The sequence below is a fragment of the Ranitomeya imitator genome, chromosome 6 (genome assembly GCF_032444005.1).
Source record: "Ranitomeya imitator isolate aRanImi1 chromosome 6, aRanImi1.pri, whole genome shotgun sequence".
NCBI lineage: Eukaryota > Metazoa > Chordata > Amphibia > Anura > Dendrobatidae > Ranitomeya > Ranitomeya imitator.
Window position 1 is genome coordinate 206,872,848 of NC_091287.1, and position 11,516 is coordinate 206,884,363.

Genomic DNA, 11,516 nt, shown 5'->3' on the forward strand with positions numbered 1-11,516 from the left:
TTCAGCACAAGCTCTGCTAAGAAACAAACACCTGAAGATTTTTCGGACAACATGACACCGGTGGCCTTCCTTCGGCATCAGGGTGGTCCAAGACATCCGAGGTTAGAACAGCTGGGGTTAGAACAGCTGGCGGATCGAATCTTCAGTTGGGCGGAGAAATCGGTTCTCTCAATTTCAGCGGTACATCTGGAGGGTTCAAAGAACCAGGTGGCGGATTTTCTGAGCAGAAGGAAGCTGTCAGCTACAGAGTGGGAGTTGAACAGCGAGGTTTTCAACAACCTATGTCAACGTTGGGGAACACCAGAGGTAGACTTATTAGCTGTCAGACAAATCGCGAAAGTCAAGACGTTTTATTCACTGAACCTTTGGGAAAGACCGGCGGCAGTGAACGCACTCTCCCAGTCATGGAGCAGGGGTCTCTTATATGCTTTTCCCCCTCTTGCACTAATTCCCAGAATCCTCAGGAAGATATGCGAGGACAGAGCTCAAGTCATTCTGGTGGTTCCGTTCAGGCCAAAGAGGAGCTGGTTCCCTTTACTAAGAAAATTGGCTGTAGAAGAACCTCTTCTCCTTCAGAAAAGAAGGGACCTACTTCTACAGGGCCCGATTCTAAATCAAAATCCAGACAGCCTCCAATTGGCGGCTTGGATCCTGAACGGCAGATCCTGAAGGCAAAGGGTCTATCAGAAGAAGTCCTCTCCATAATCCAAGCAAGGAGGAAACCTGTAACTTCTGCAATTTATTTAAAAATTTGGAAGAGGTTCTGCAGTTTCTGTGGAGACAAAATGATTGATCTTAATCACCCTAACATTCCAAAGATCCTTGATTTTTTTTTTTTTTTTTTACATCAGCGTTTTAAAAAAGGTCTTAAACCAAGCACTCAGAGTTCGAGTGGCGGACCTTAGTGTATTTTATGATTATTCTCTGGCCTGCCACCCCTGGATAGCTAGATTTTCCACGGCAGTTCTGAGGCTAAGACCCTTGATCAGGAGAACCATCCCTCTTTGGGATCTTAACCTGGTCCTTGGTGAATTGTGTAAAAATCCTTTTGACCTAGCTGAGGATATAGACATTGCTAATCTTTCCCTCAAAACGGTTCCTAGTGGCCGTTACTTCAGCCAAGAGACTGGGAGAACTCCAGGCCCTGTCCATTCAAAATCCCTATTTACAGATATATGATTATAGGCTAGTCTTAACACTTGACCCAGGTTTTCTTCCTAAGGTGGTCTCAGATTCAAATATGAATCAGGAGGTAGTGCTTCCATCATTTTGTCAGTTTCCCAAAAACCAGAAAGAAAAATGTTATCATAACTTGGATGTTAGGGAGACCGTACTGAAGTACTTGGAGGCAGATAGATTGGTATCCCGTCTCCAGGACCTATTTGTTCTCTTTAGAGGCCCTAATAAGGGGAAGAAAGCTTCAAAATCTACCATTGCGAGATGGATTAGATCCACCTTTAGCCTAGCATATGAGGCACAGGGTAAGATTCCCCCAGACAGTCTAAAAGCTCATTCATCCAGGGCGGTAGCCGCTTCATTGGCAGAAAAAGGGGGTGCTTCGGCAGATCAGATCTGTAGGGCTGCATCCTTGTCTAATCTCAGTACCTTTTCTAAGCATTACAAACTAGATGTAGTGTCGTCTCAGCTAGCCTTCGATAGAAAGGTGCTTCGTGCAGTAGTCCCGCTCTAGGACCAAAAGTCTACTTTGGTACTTCTCCATGGTGCTGTCAGGTGGTGACCTGGAAAACGGTAATTAGACCTACCGGTGATTGTATTTCCAGGAATCCATCCTGACCGCACTGTGACTCCCTATTTCAAATATGCGGCATACTTATGTGAAGTAACATTTGTATAATGATTGTTATATTCAAATAAAATTATTTTTTGCATCCATCCAGAGGTGTTACTTTAACCCCTTCCCGACCTTTGACGCATACGCTGCGTCATGAAAGTCGGTGCCATTCCGACCCATGACGCAGCATATGCGTCATGGAAAGATCGCGTCCCTGCAGATCGGGTGAAAGGGTTAACTCCCATTTCACCCGATCTGCAGGGACAGGGGGAGTGGTACTTTAGCCCAGGGGGGGTGGCTTCACCCCCTCGTGGCTACGATCGCTCTGATTGGCTGTTGAAAGTGAAACTGCCAATCAGAGCGATTTGTAATATTTCACCTAAAAAAATGGTGAAATATTACAATCCAGCCATGGCCGATGCTGCAATATCATCGGCCATGGCTGGACACACTAATGTGCACCCACCCCACCCCTCCGATCGCCCCCCCAGCCCCCCGATCTGTGGTCCGCTCCCCTCGGTCCTGTGCTCCGCTCCCCCGTCCTCCTGCCCGCTCCCCCCGTGCTCCAATCACACCCCCCGCGCTCCAATCAAACCCCCCCGCACAGCGATCACCCCCCCCCGCACAGCGATCCCCACCCCCGCACAGCGATCCCCCACCCCGTGCTCCGATCCATCCGCCCGCACAGCGATCCCCCACTCCATGCTCCAATCCACCCCCCGTGTTCCGATCCACCCCCCCGTGCTCCGACGCCCCCCCCCCGTGCCCTGATTTCCCCCCCTTATACTTACCTGGCTTCCCGGGGACCGTCCGTCTTCTTTCCTGGGCGCCGCCATCTTCCAAAATGGCGGGCGCATGTGCAGTGCGCCCGCCGAATCTGCCGGCCGGCAGATTCGTTCCAGAGTGAATTTTGATCACTGAGATAGGTTATATCTCAGTGATCAAAATAAAAAAAAAAGTAAATGACCCCCCCCCCCCCCCCCCATTTGTCACTCCCATAGGTAGGGACAATAAAAAAAATAATTTATTTTTTTTTCCACTAAGGTTGGGGTAAGAACTAGGGTTAGGGGTAGGGTTAGGGGTAGGGTTAGGGCTAGGGTTAGGGGTAGGGTTAGGGTTAGGGTTTCGGTATGTGCACACATATTCTGGTCCTCTGCGGATTTTTCCGCTGCGGATTTGATAAATCCGCAGTGCTAAACCGCTGCGGATTTACCGCGTTTTTTCTGCGCATTTCAATGCGGTTTTACAACAGCGATTTTCTATTTGAGCAGTTGTAAAACCGCTGCGGAATCCGCAGAAAGAAGTGACATGCTGCGGAATGTAAACCGCTGTGTTTCTGTGCAGTTTTTCCGCAGCATGTGTACAGCGATTTTTGTTTCCCATAGGTTTGCATTGAACTGTAAACTCATGGGAAACTGCTGCGGATCTGCAGCGTTTTCCGCAGCAAGTGCACATACCTTTAGAATTAGGCTTTGTGCACACGGTGCGGATTGGCCACTGCGGATCCGCAGCAGTGTTCCATCAGGTTTACAGTACCATGTAAACATATGGAAAGCCAAATCCGCTGTGCCCATGGTGCGGAAAATACCGCGCGGGAACGCTGCGTTGTATTTTCCGCAGCATGTCAATTCTTTGTGCGGATTCCGCAGCGTTTTACACCTGTTCCTCAATAGGAATCCGCAGGTGAAATCCGGACAAAAAACACTGGAAATCCGCGGTAAATCCGCAGGTAAAACGCAGTGCCTTTTACCCGTGGATTTTTCAAAAATGGTGCGGAAAAATCTCACACGAATCCGCAACGTGGGCACATAGCCTTAGGGTTAGGGTTGGAATTAGGGTTGTGGTTAGGGGTGTGTTGTGGTTAAGGGTGTGATTAGGGTTATGGCTACAGTTGGGATTAGGATTAGGGTTAGGGGTGTGTTGGAGTTAGAATTGAGGGGTTTCCACTGTTTAGGCACATCAGGGGGTCTCCAAACGCAACATGGCGCCACCATTGATTCCAGCCAATCTTGTATTCAAAAAGTCAAATGGTGCTCCCTCACTTCCGAGCCCCGACGTGTGCCCAAACAGTGGTTTACCCCCACATATGGGGTACCAGCATACTCAGGACAAACTGCGCAACAATTACTGGGGTCCAATTTCTCCTGTTACCCTTGAGAAAATAAAAAATTGCTTGCTGAAACATCATTTTTGAGGAAAGAAAAATGATTTTTTATTTTCACGGCTCTGCGTTGTAAACGTCTGTGAAGCACTTGGAGGTTCAAAGTGCTCACCATATATCTAGATAAGTTCCTTGGGGGGTCTAGTTTCCAAAATGGGGTCACTTGTGGGGAGTTTCTACTGTTTAGGCACACCAGGGGCTCTGCAAACGCAACATGACGTCCGCAGACCATTCCATCAAAGTCTGCATTTCAAAAGTCACTACTTCCCTTCTGAGCCCCGACGTGTGCCCAAACAGTGGTTTACCCCCACACATGGGGTATCAGCGTACTCAGGAGAAACTGGACAACAACTTTTGGGGTCCAATTTCTCCTGTAACCCTTGGGAAAATAAAAAATTCTGGGCTAAAAAATTATTTTTGAGGAAAGAAAACGTATTTATTATTTTCACGGCTTTGTGTTATAAACTTCTGTAAAGCACTTGGGGGTTGAAAGTGCTCACCACATATCTAGATAAGTTCCTTTGGGGGCCTAGTTTCCAAAATGGGGTCACTTGTGTGGGGTTTCTACTGTTTAGGCACACCAGGGGCTCTGCAAACGCAACGTGACGCCCGCAGACCATTCCATCAAAGTCTGCATTTCAAAAGTCACTACTTCCCTTCTGAGCCCCCTCGTGTGCCCAAACAGTGGTTTACCCCCACACATGGGGTATCAGCGTACTCAGGAGAAACTGGACAACAACTTATGGGGTCCAATTTCTCCTGTAACCCTTGGGAAAATAAAAAATTCTGGGCTAAAAAATTATTTTTGAGGAAAGAAAACATATTTATTATTTTCACTGCTCTGTGTTATGAACTTCTGTGAAGCACTTGGGGGTTCAAAGTGCTCACCGCGCATCTAGATAAGTTCCTTTCGGGGTCTAGTTTCCAAAATGGGGTCACTTTTGGGGGGTTTCTACTGTTTAGCCACATCAGGGGCTCTGCAAACGCAACGTGACGCCCGCAGAGCATTCCATCAAAGTCTGCATTTCAAAACGTCACTACTTCACTTCCGAGCCCCAGCATGTGCCTAAACAGTGGTTTACCCCCACATATTGGGTATCAGCGTACTCAGGAGAAACAGGACAACAACTTTTAGGGTCAAATTTCTCCTGTTACCCTTGGGAAAATAAAAAATTGCGGGCTAAAAAATCAATTTTGAGAAAAGAATTTTTTTATTTTATTTTCATGGCTCTGCGTTATAAACTTCTGTGAAGCACTTGAGGGTTCAAAGTGCTCACCACACATCTAGGTTAGTTCCTTTGGGGGTCTAGTTTCCAAAATGGGGTCATTTGTGGGGGATCTCTAATGTTTAGGCACACAGGGGCTCTCCAAACGCGACATGGTGTCCGCTAATGATTGGAGCTAATTTTCCATTTAAAAAGCCAAATGGCGTGCCTTCCCTTCTGAGCCCTGCCGTGCGCCCAAACAGTGGTTTACCCCCACATATGGGGCATCTGCGTACTCAGGACAAACTGGACAACAACATTTGTGGTCCAATTTCTCCTATTACCGTTGGCAAAATAGGAAATTCCAGGCTAAAAAATCATTTTTGAGAAAAGAAAAATTATTTTTTATTTTCATGGCCCTGCATTATAAACTTCTGTGAAGCACCTGGGGGTTTAAAGTGCTCAGTATGCATCTAGATAAGTTCCTTGGGGGGTCTAGTTTCCAAAATGGGGTCACTTGTGGGGGAGCTCCATTGCATAGGCACACAGGGGCTCTCCAAATGCGACATGGTGTCCGCTAACAAATGGAGCTAATTTTCCATTCAAAAAGTCAAAAGGCGCGCCTTCCCTTCTGAGCCCTGCCGTGTGCCCAAACAGTGGTTTACCCCCACATATGAGGTATCGGCGTACTCGGGAGAAATTGCTCAACAAATTTTAGGATCCATTTTATCCTATTGCCCATGTGAAAATGAAAAAATTGAGGCGAAAAGAAATTTTTTGTGAAAAAAAAGTACTTTTTCATTTTTACGGATCAATTTGTGAAGCACCTGAGGGTTTAAAGTGCTCACTAGGCATCTACATAAGTTCCTTGGGGGGTCAAATTTCCAAAATGGGGTCACTTGTGGGGGAGCTCCAATGTTTAAGCACACAGGGTCTCTCCAAACGCGACATGGTGTCCGCTAACGAAGGAGATAATTTTTCATTCAAATAGTCAAATGGCGCTCCTTCCCTTCCGAGCCTTACCATGTGCCCAAACAGTGGTTTACCCCCACATGTGAGGTATCGGTGTGCTCAGGAGAAATTGCCAAACAAATTTTAGGATCCATTTTATCCTGTTGTCCATGTGAAAATGAAAAAATTGAGGCTAAAAGAATTTTTTTGTGAAAAAATAGTACTTTTTAATTTTTACGGATCAATTTGTGAAGCAGCTGGGGGTTTAAAGGGCTCACTATGCATCTAGATAAGTTCCTTGGGGCGTCTAGTTTCCAAAATGGGGTCACTTGTGGGGGAGCTCCAATTTTTAGGCACACGGGGGCTCTCCAAACTTGACATGGTGTCCGCTAAAGAGTGCAGCCAATTTTTCATTCAAAAAGTCAAATGGCGCTCCTTCCCTTCCAAGCCCTGCCGTGCGCCCAAACAGTGGTTTACCCCCACATATGAGGTATCAGCGTACTCAGGACAAATTGGACAACAACTTTCGTGGTTCAGTTTCTCCTTTTACCATTGGGAAAATACAAAAGTTGTTGCTGAAAAATCATTTTTGTGACTAAAAAGTAAAATGTTCATTTTTTCCTTCCATGTTGCTTCTGCTGCTGTGAAGCACCTGAAGGGTTAATAAACTTCTTGAATGTGGTTTTGAGTACCTTGAGGAGTGCAGTTTTTAGAATGGTGTCACTTTTGGGTATTTTCAGCCATATAGACCCCTCAAACTGACTTCAAATGTGAGGTGGTCCCTAAAAAAAAATGGTTTTGTAAATTTCGTTGTAAAAATGAGAAATCGCTGGTCAAATTTTAACCCTTATAACTTCCTAGCAAAAAAAAATTTTGTTTCCAAAATTGTGCTGATGTAAAGTAGACGTGTGGGAAATGTTATTTATTAACTATGTTGTGTCACATACCTCTCTGGTTTAACAGAATAAAAATTCAAAATGTGAAAATTGCGAAATTTTCAAAATTTTCGCCAAATTTCCGTTTTTATCACAAATAAACACAGAATTTATTGACCTAAATTTACCACTAACATGAAGCCCAATATGTCACGAAAAAACAATCTCAGAACCGCTAGGATCCATTGAAGCGTTCCTGAGTTATTACCTCATAAAGGGACACTGGTCAGAATTGCAAAAAACGGCAAGGTCTTTTAAGGTCAAAATAGGCTGGGTCATGAAGGGGTTAAAAAATCACTGAAGGGTGGAAGGGGGAGGGTCCTTTTAAACTCTCGTGGTTTCCTGTCCCACTATGGATTATAAGGATGTCCTCCATGGTGCTGTCAGGATGGATTCCTGGAAAAACAATTACCGGTAGGTCTAATTACCGTTTTCTAAGCCGCAACATTCTGAGACAGGGAGAATGGATGTTAAATGGTGCCATCTTCGACCAGATTGTGCACATGTGGGGTCGACTGGACATAGACCTCTTTGCCACCAGAGGGAACAGGAAAGTATGACAATTCTGTTCTCTGGATACCAGTGAAAATCCTCTTATGGTGGACACATTCCTGATGAAGTGGGACTTCAGCCTGATCTATGCATTTCCTCCATTATCCCTGTTGCCTCTAGTAGTGAGGAAGATCAAAGAGGACAGGGCAAGGATTATGTAAATTGCTCAATTTTGGAATAAAGCTGCCTTATCGATTTTACTACATGTGAAACGGCATAAAAAAAAACCCTCCTAAAACAATTCCTGAATTAATGGTTTTTGTTCATTCTGCTTCCCAAAGATAGGAATAGAAACAGATAACTTTTTTTATGTGCCTAAAAATGGTACCAATAAAAATGTCAACTCCTCCTGCAAAAAACAAGCCCTCACATGACTGTCAGCAGAAATATAGGAAAACAAGACATTTTATAAAATATTTATAAAAAAATATATCAAAAGATGTTGATGCAAAAACAAAAAATAAAGCAGCCAAACCTAGCAAAAACAAAACAATAACTCTCTAAATCTGATATTGCTGTAATCGCACCAACTCAAAGAATAGTCATCTAATCAGTTATGCCATGTGAGGAACAGCATAATATAAAATAAAACCAAATCTTCGCCTGCTATTGATTTGTTCTTTCTGCCTCCAAAAGATCGCCTCAGAATGAACTGAACCTCTCCCAGAAGATTCCCTGTAATGAGCCCGATGGACACACTGTAGACGCCGTCTGGCCTATGATCTCGCAGTGTCCGTCTTTTTAGGAGTACATAAAGGTTTGGTTGTCCAGTTTTGGGAACTTCCGAAAAAGAAAAGGTTGAACAGAGGCCAGATGGAGTTCAAAGTAACTCTTGTTCATTTATAGTGAATGTATCCCTCGGGTGGTGTTTGAGAAGAATCCCATCATTTGAAGATTTGGATGGAAACCCCTATGTAAGTGCTCAGCATAGAGCACCAGATAAATATGATCCAAAATGTTACCAATAATAGCTTCAACTCGGTCCTCAAGAAAAGCAAGTACCCCCTCAGGTCCATCATCTGTCAGTGGAAATATACAGTTAGATCCATATATATTTGGACAGAGACATTTTTCTAATTTTGGTTATAGACCTTACCACAATGAACTTTAAACAAAACCATTCAGATGCAGTTGAAGTTCAGACTTTCAGCTTTCATTTGAGGGTATCCACATTAAAATTGGATGAAGGTTTTAGGAGTTTCAGCTCCTTAACATGTGCCACCCTGTTTTTAAAGGGACCAAAAGTAATTGGACAGATTCAATACTTTTAAATAAAATGTTCATTTTTAGTACTTGGTTGAAAACCTTTTGTTGGCAATGACTGCCTGAAGTCTTGAACTCATGGACATCACCAGACGCTGTGTTTCCTCCTTTTTGATCCTCTGCCAGGCCTTCACTTTGGTGGTTTTCAGTTGCTGTTTGTCTGTGGGCCTTTCTGTCTGAAGTTTAGTCTTTAACAAGTGAAATGCATGCTCAGTTGGGCTGAGATCAGGTGACTAACTTAGCCATTCAAGAATATTCCACTTCTTCGCTTTAATAAACTCCTGGGTTGCTTTGGCTTTATGTTTTGGGTCATTGTCCATCTGCATCTGAATTGTTTTGTTTAAAGTTCATTGTGGTAATGTGTATAACCAAAGTTAGAAAAATGATGTATCTGTCCAAATTTACATGGACCTAACTGTAGATGACTTCCTCATTACTGGTAGTACAAATGTTCTGGTAAAGAGCTATGGTTCCTCATCCTCTCCCCCCGCCCCCCCCCCCCCCCAAAAAAAAAAATCCAAATGCCCCACAGTGTGCCTAAACCACATATAGCGTCCACATGTTTGGCAGTGGCATAATTTCCTAAATAGGGTCACTTTGAGGGGGTTATTTGTCCCTTTTAGCACTTAGGGGATCTCTATATGGACACATTTTGGTGCCAGTTTTACCCATTTCATTGTTTAATGCCTTCACCCCCCCCCCCCCCCCCCCCCCCTTAGCTTATACTCCTGTTGAGATGTCCAGAAGATGGAGGGGGATAGGCAGCGGTGGAGCAGTAGGTCACAGGAGGCAGGAGCCAGCTGCTGCCGCTAACTACTGTGCCCTCTGCTAAAGAGAAATGAATATTCACTGCACTGGTAATGACAATTCATTTCTCTGTAATAGTGCGCACAGTGACAGCCACAGCAGCCGACTACTGCAGCTACCGGTCAGTCATGTGTGCCCGCTACTTAAGAGAAATGAATATTCACCTCCCTCCACTCCCATGGGCGTGGAGAGAGGTAAATGACCGCCCGGCAGCTGACAGTGTGCTCGCTACTTAATACTCGCTGCCCTCCAAACACATCGTTCTGGCATGGGGAGCGGTGAGTATTCCGGCAGCTGTGCTCTGCTTGTGTGCAGCACCGGAAGTCCGTGCCTTGCGCCGCTTATAAGCATAAAGCAGCTGCTGGCACCGGAACAAGACGCTGTGAGGGAGCGCGGGAACGTAAGTATAATGGTTGAATTTTTTTGATGGGGGCCAATCATAGAATGGTGGGGTTGGAAGAGACCTCCTGGGTCATCTGGTCCAACCCCCTGCTCAAAGCAGGATTCACTAAATCATCCCAGACAGATGTCTGTGCAGCCTCTGTTTGAAGACTTACATTGAAGGAGAACTCACCACCTCTTGTGGCAGCCTGTTCCACTCATTGATCACCCTAACTGTCAAAAAGTTATTTTTTTCTAATATCTAATCTGTGTCTCTTCCCATTCAGTATCATCCCATTGCCACTAGTCTTTCCTTGTGCAAGGATAGGGATGGGGAGCCATGCATGCAGGGAGGGGAGCCATGCATGCAGGGAGGGGAGCCATGCATGCAGGAAGGGGATCCATGCATGCAAGGATGGGTAGCCATGCATGGATAGGGATGAGGGAGCCATGCATGCAAGGATAGGGATGAGTTATACATATCCTGGCCCGTGATCGTTGCCTCACCCCATACACTTGTATTGAGCAGAGGCCTCGCCCCGTCTAGTGATGCAGTCCGCCAGTGTGTAGGGCCAACTAGATGGTGCGGCCTTTTTCCATACAGGTGTATGGAGAGCAAGGCCGCTCCCACTGGCCAGGGGTATGTATAAGTCATGTACAACCTCTGTTACTGGGTCTGAAGCCTGTGAATCCCTGCATCACACAGTGCGTGTGCTGATGGGATTCATAAGTCTGCAGCCACACAGTGACTTGGTCCTTAAGGGCTTAATTGTGTAATATGCTCAAATCTAAACATATAGATATGCTTGTTTTTACAAGGCTACCTAATAATTGTATATGTCATGTGAGTCATATTACTATATAAATGATTATACTTACTATTTTTCTCATTATAGAGGACCTGTTCCAGTTCTGGTGATGAGCCTGCTCTTTATTGCATCAGTCTTCATGCTGCACATCTGGGGAAAATACACACGTTCATGAAGAGCTTACAGCTAATCTATTACTGGACCAAATCGCTTGGACTTCAGAAACATCAGTCTATTTAAGCGCAGACATAACTTTTGATATTTCACAGATGCTTATCTTTTACAACAGTTAAAGGATATAGATGGCTTTTCAGCATTTTTTTTTTTTCTTAAATGGATTTTATTTTTTTAACTAAATAATTTTTGGGATTTCATTCAAACTATTCCAGTAGTTTTATATTTTACAGGCTTTCTTTCCCCGCAGAATAAATTGACTGAGATTCTGTGAGTCAGCCCATTCTGATAAGTTATAAACTCATCTGTCTTTTTCTGATCTTCTATTGTATTATTTATCAACACATCAAAGTACTGCTCAACTATGATATGGTCATAAATCACTATGAGGGAATTCTGGGGAAAAAAACGGCTAAGAGTTCTTAGCCATGCTCCTATCCCAATATATAGTACGTGTAATAATAATATTAGCAAATGCCTCCAATT

General features: G+C 44.5%; 1 long non-coding RNA gene across 1 annotated transcript in view; it reads left to right on the plus strand.

Moving 5' to 3' along the window:
- LOC138642342 (uncharacterized) overlaps positions 1-11,080 on the plus strand; it is an 84,625-nt gene extending 73,545 nt beyond the window's left edge. The window contains exon 3 of the long non-coding RNA XR_011314026.1: positions 10,944-11,080. This is a non-coding gene — a long non-coding RNA (uncharacterized lncRNA). The remainder of the gene's footprint in view (positions 1-10,943) is intronic.
- Positions 11,081-11,516: the final 436 nt, after the last annotated feature.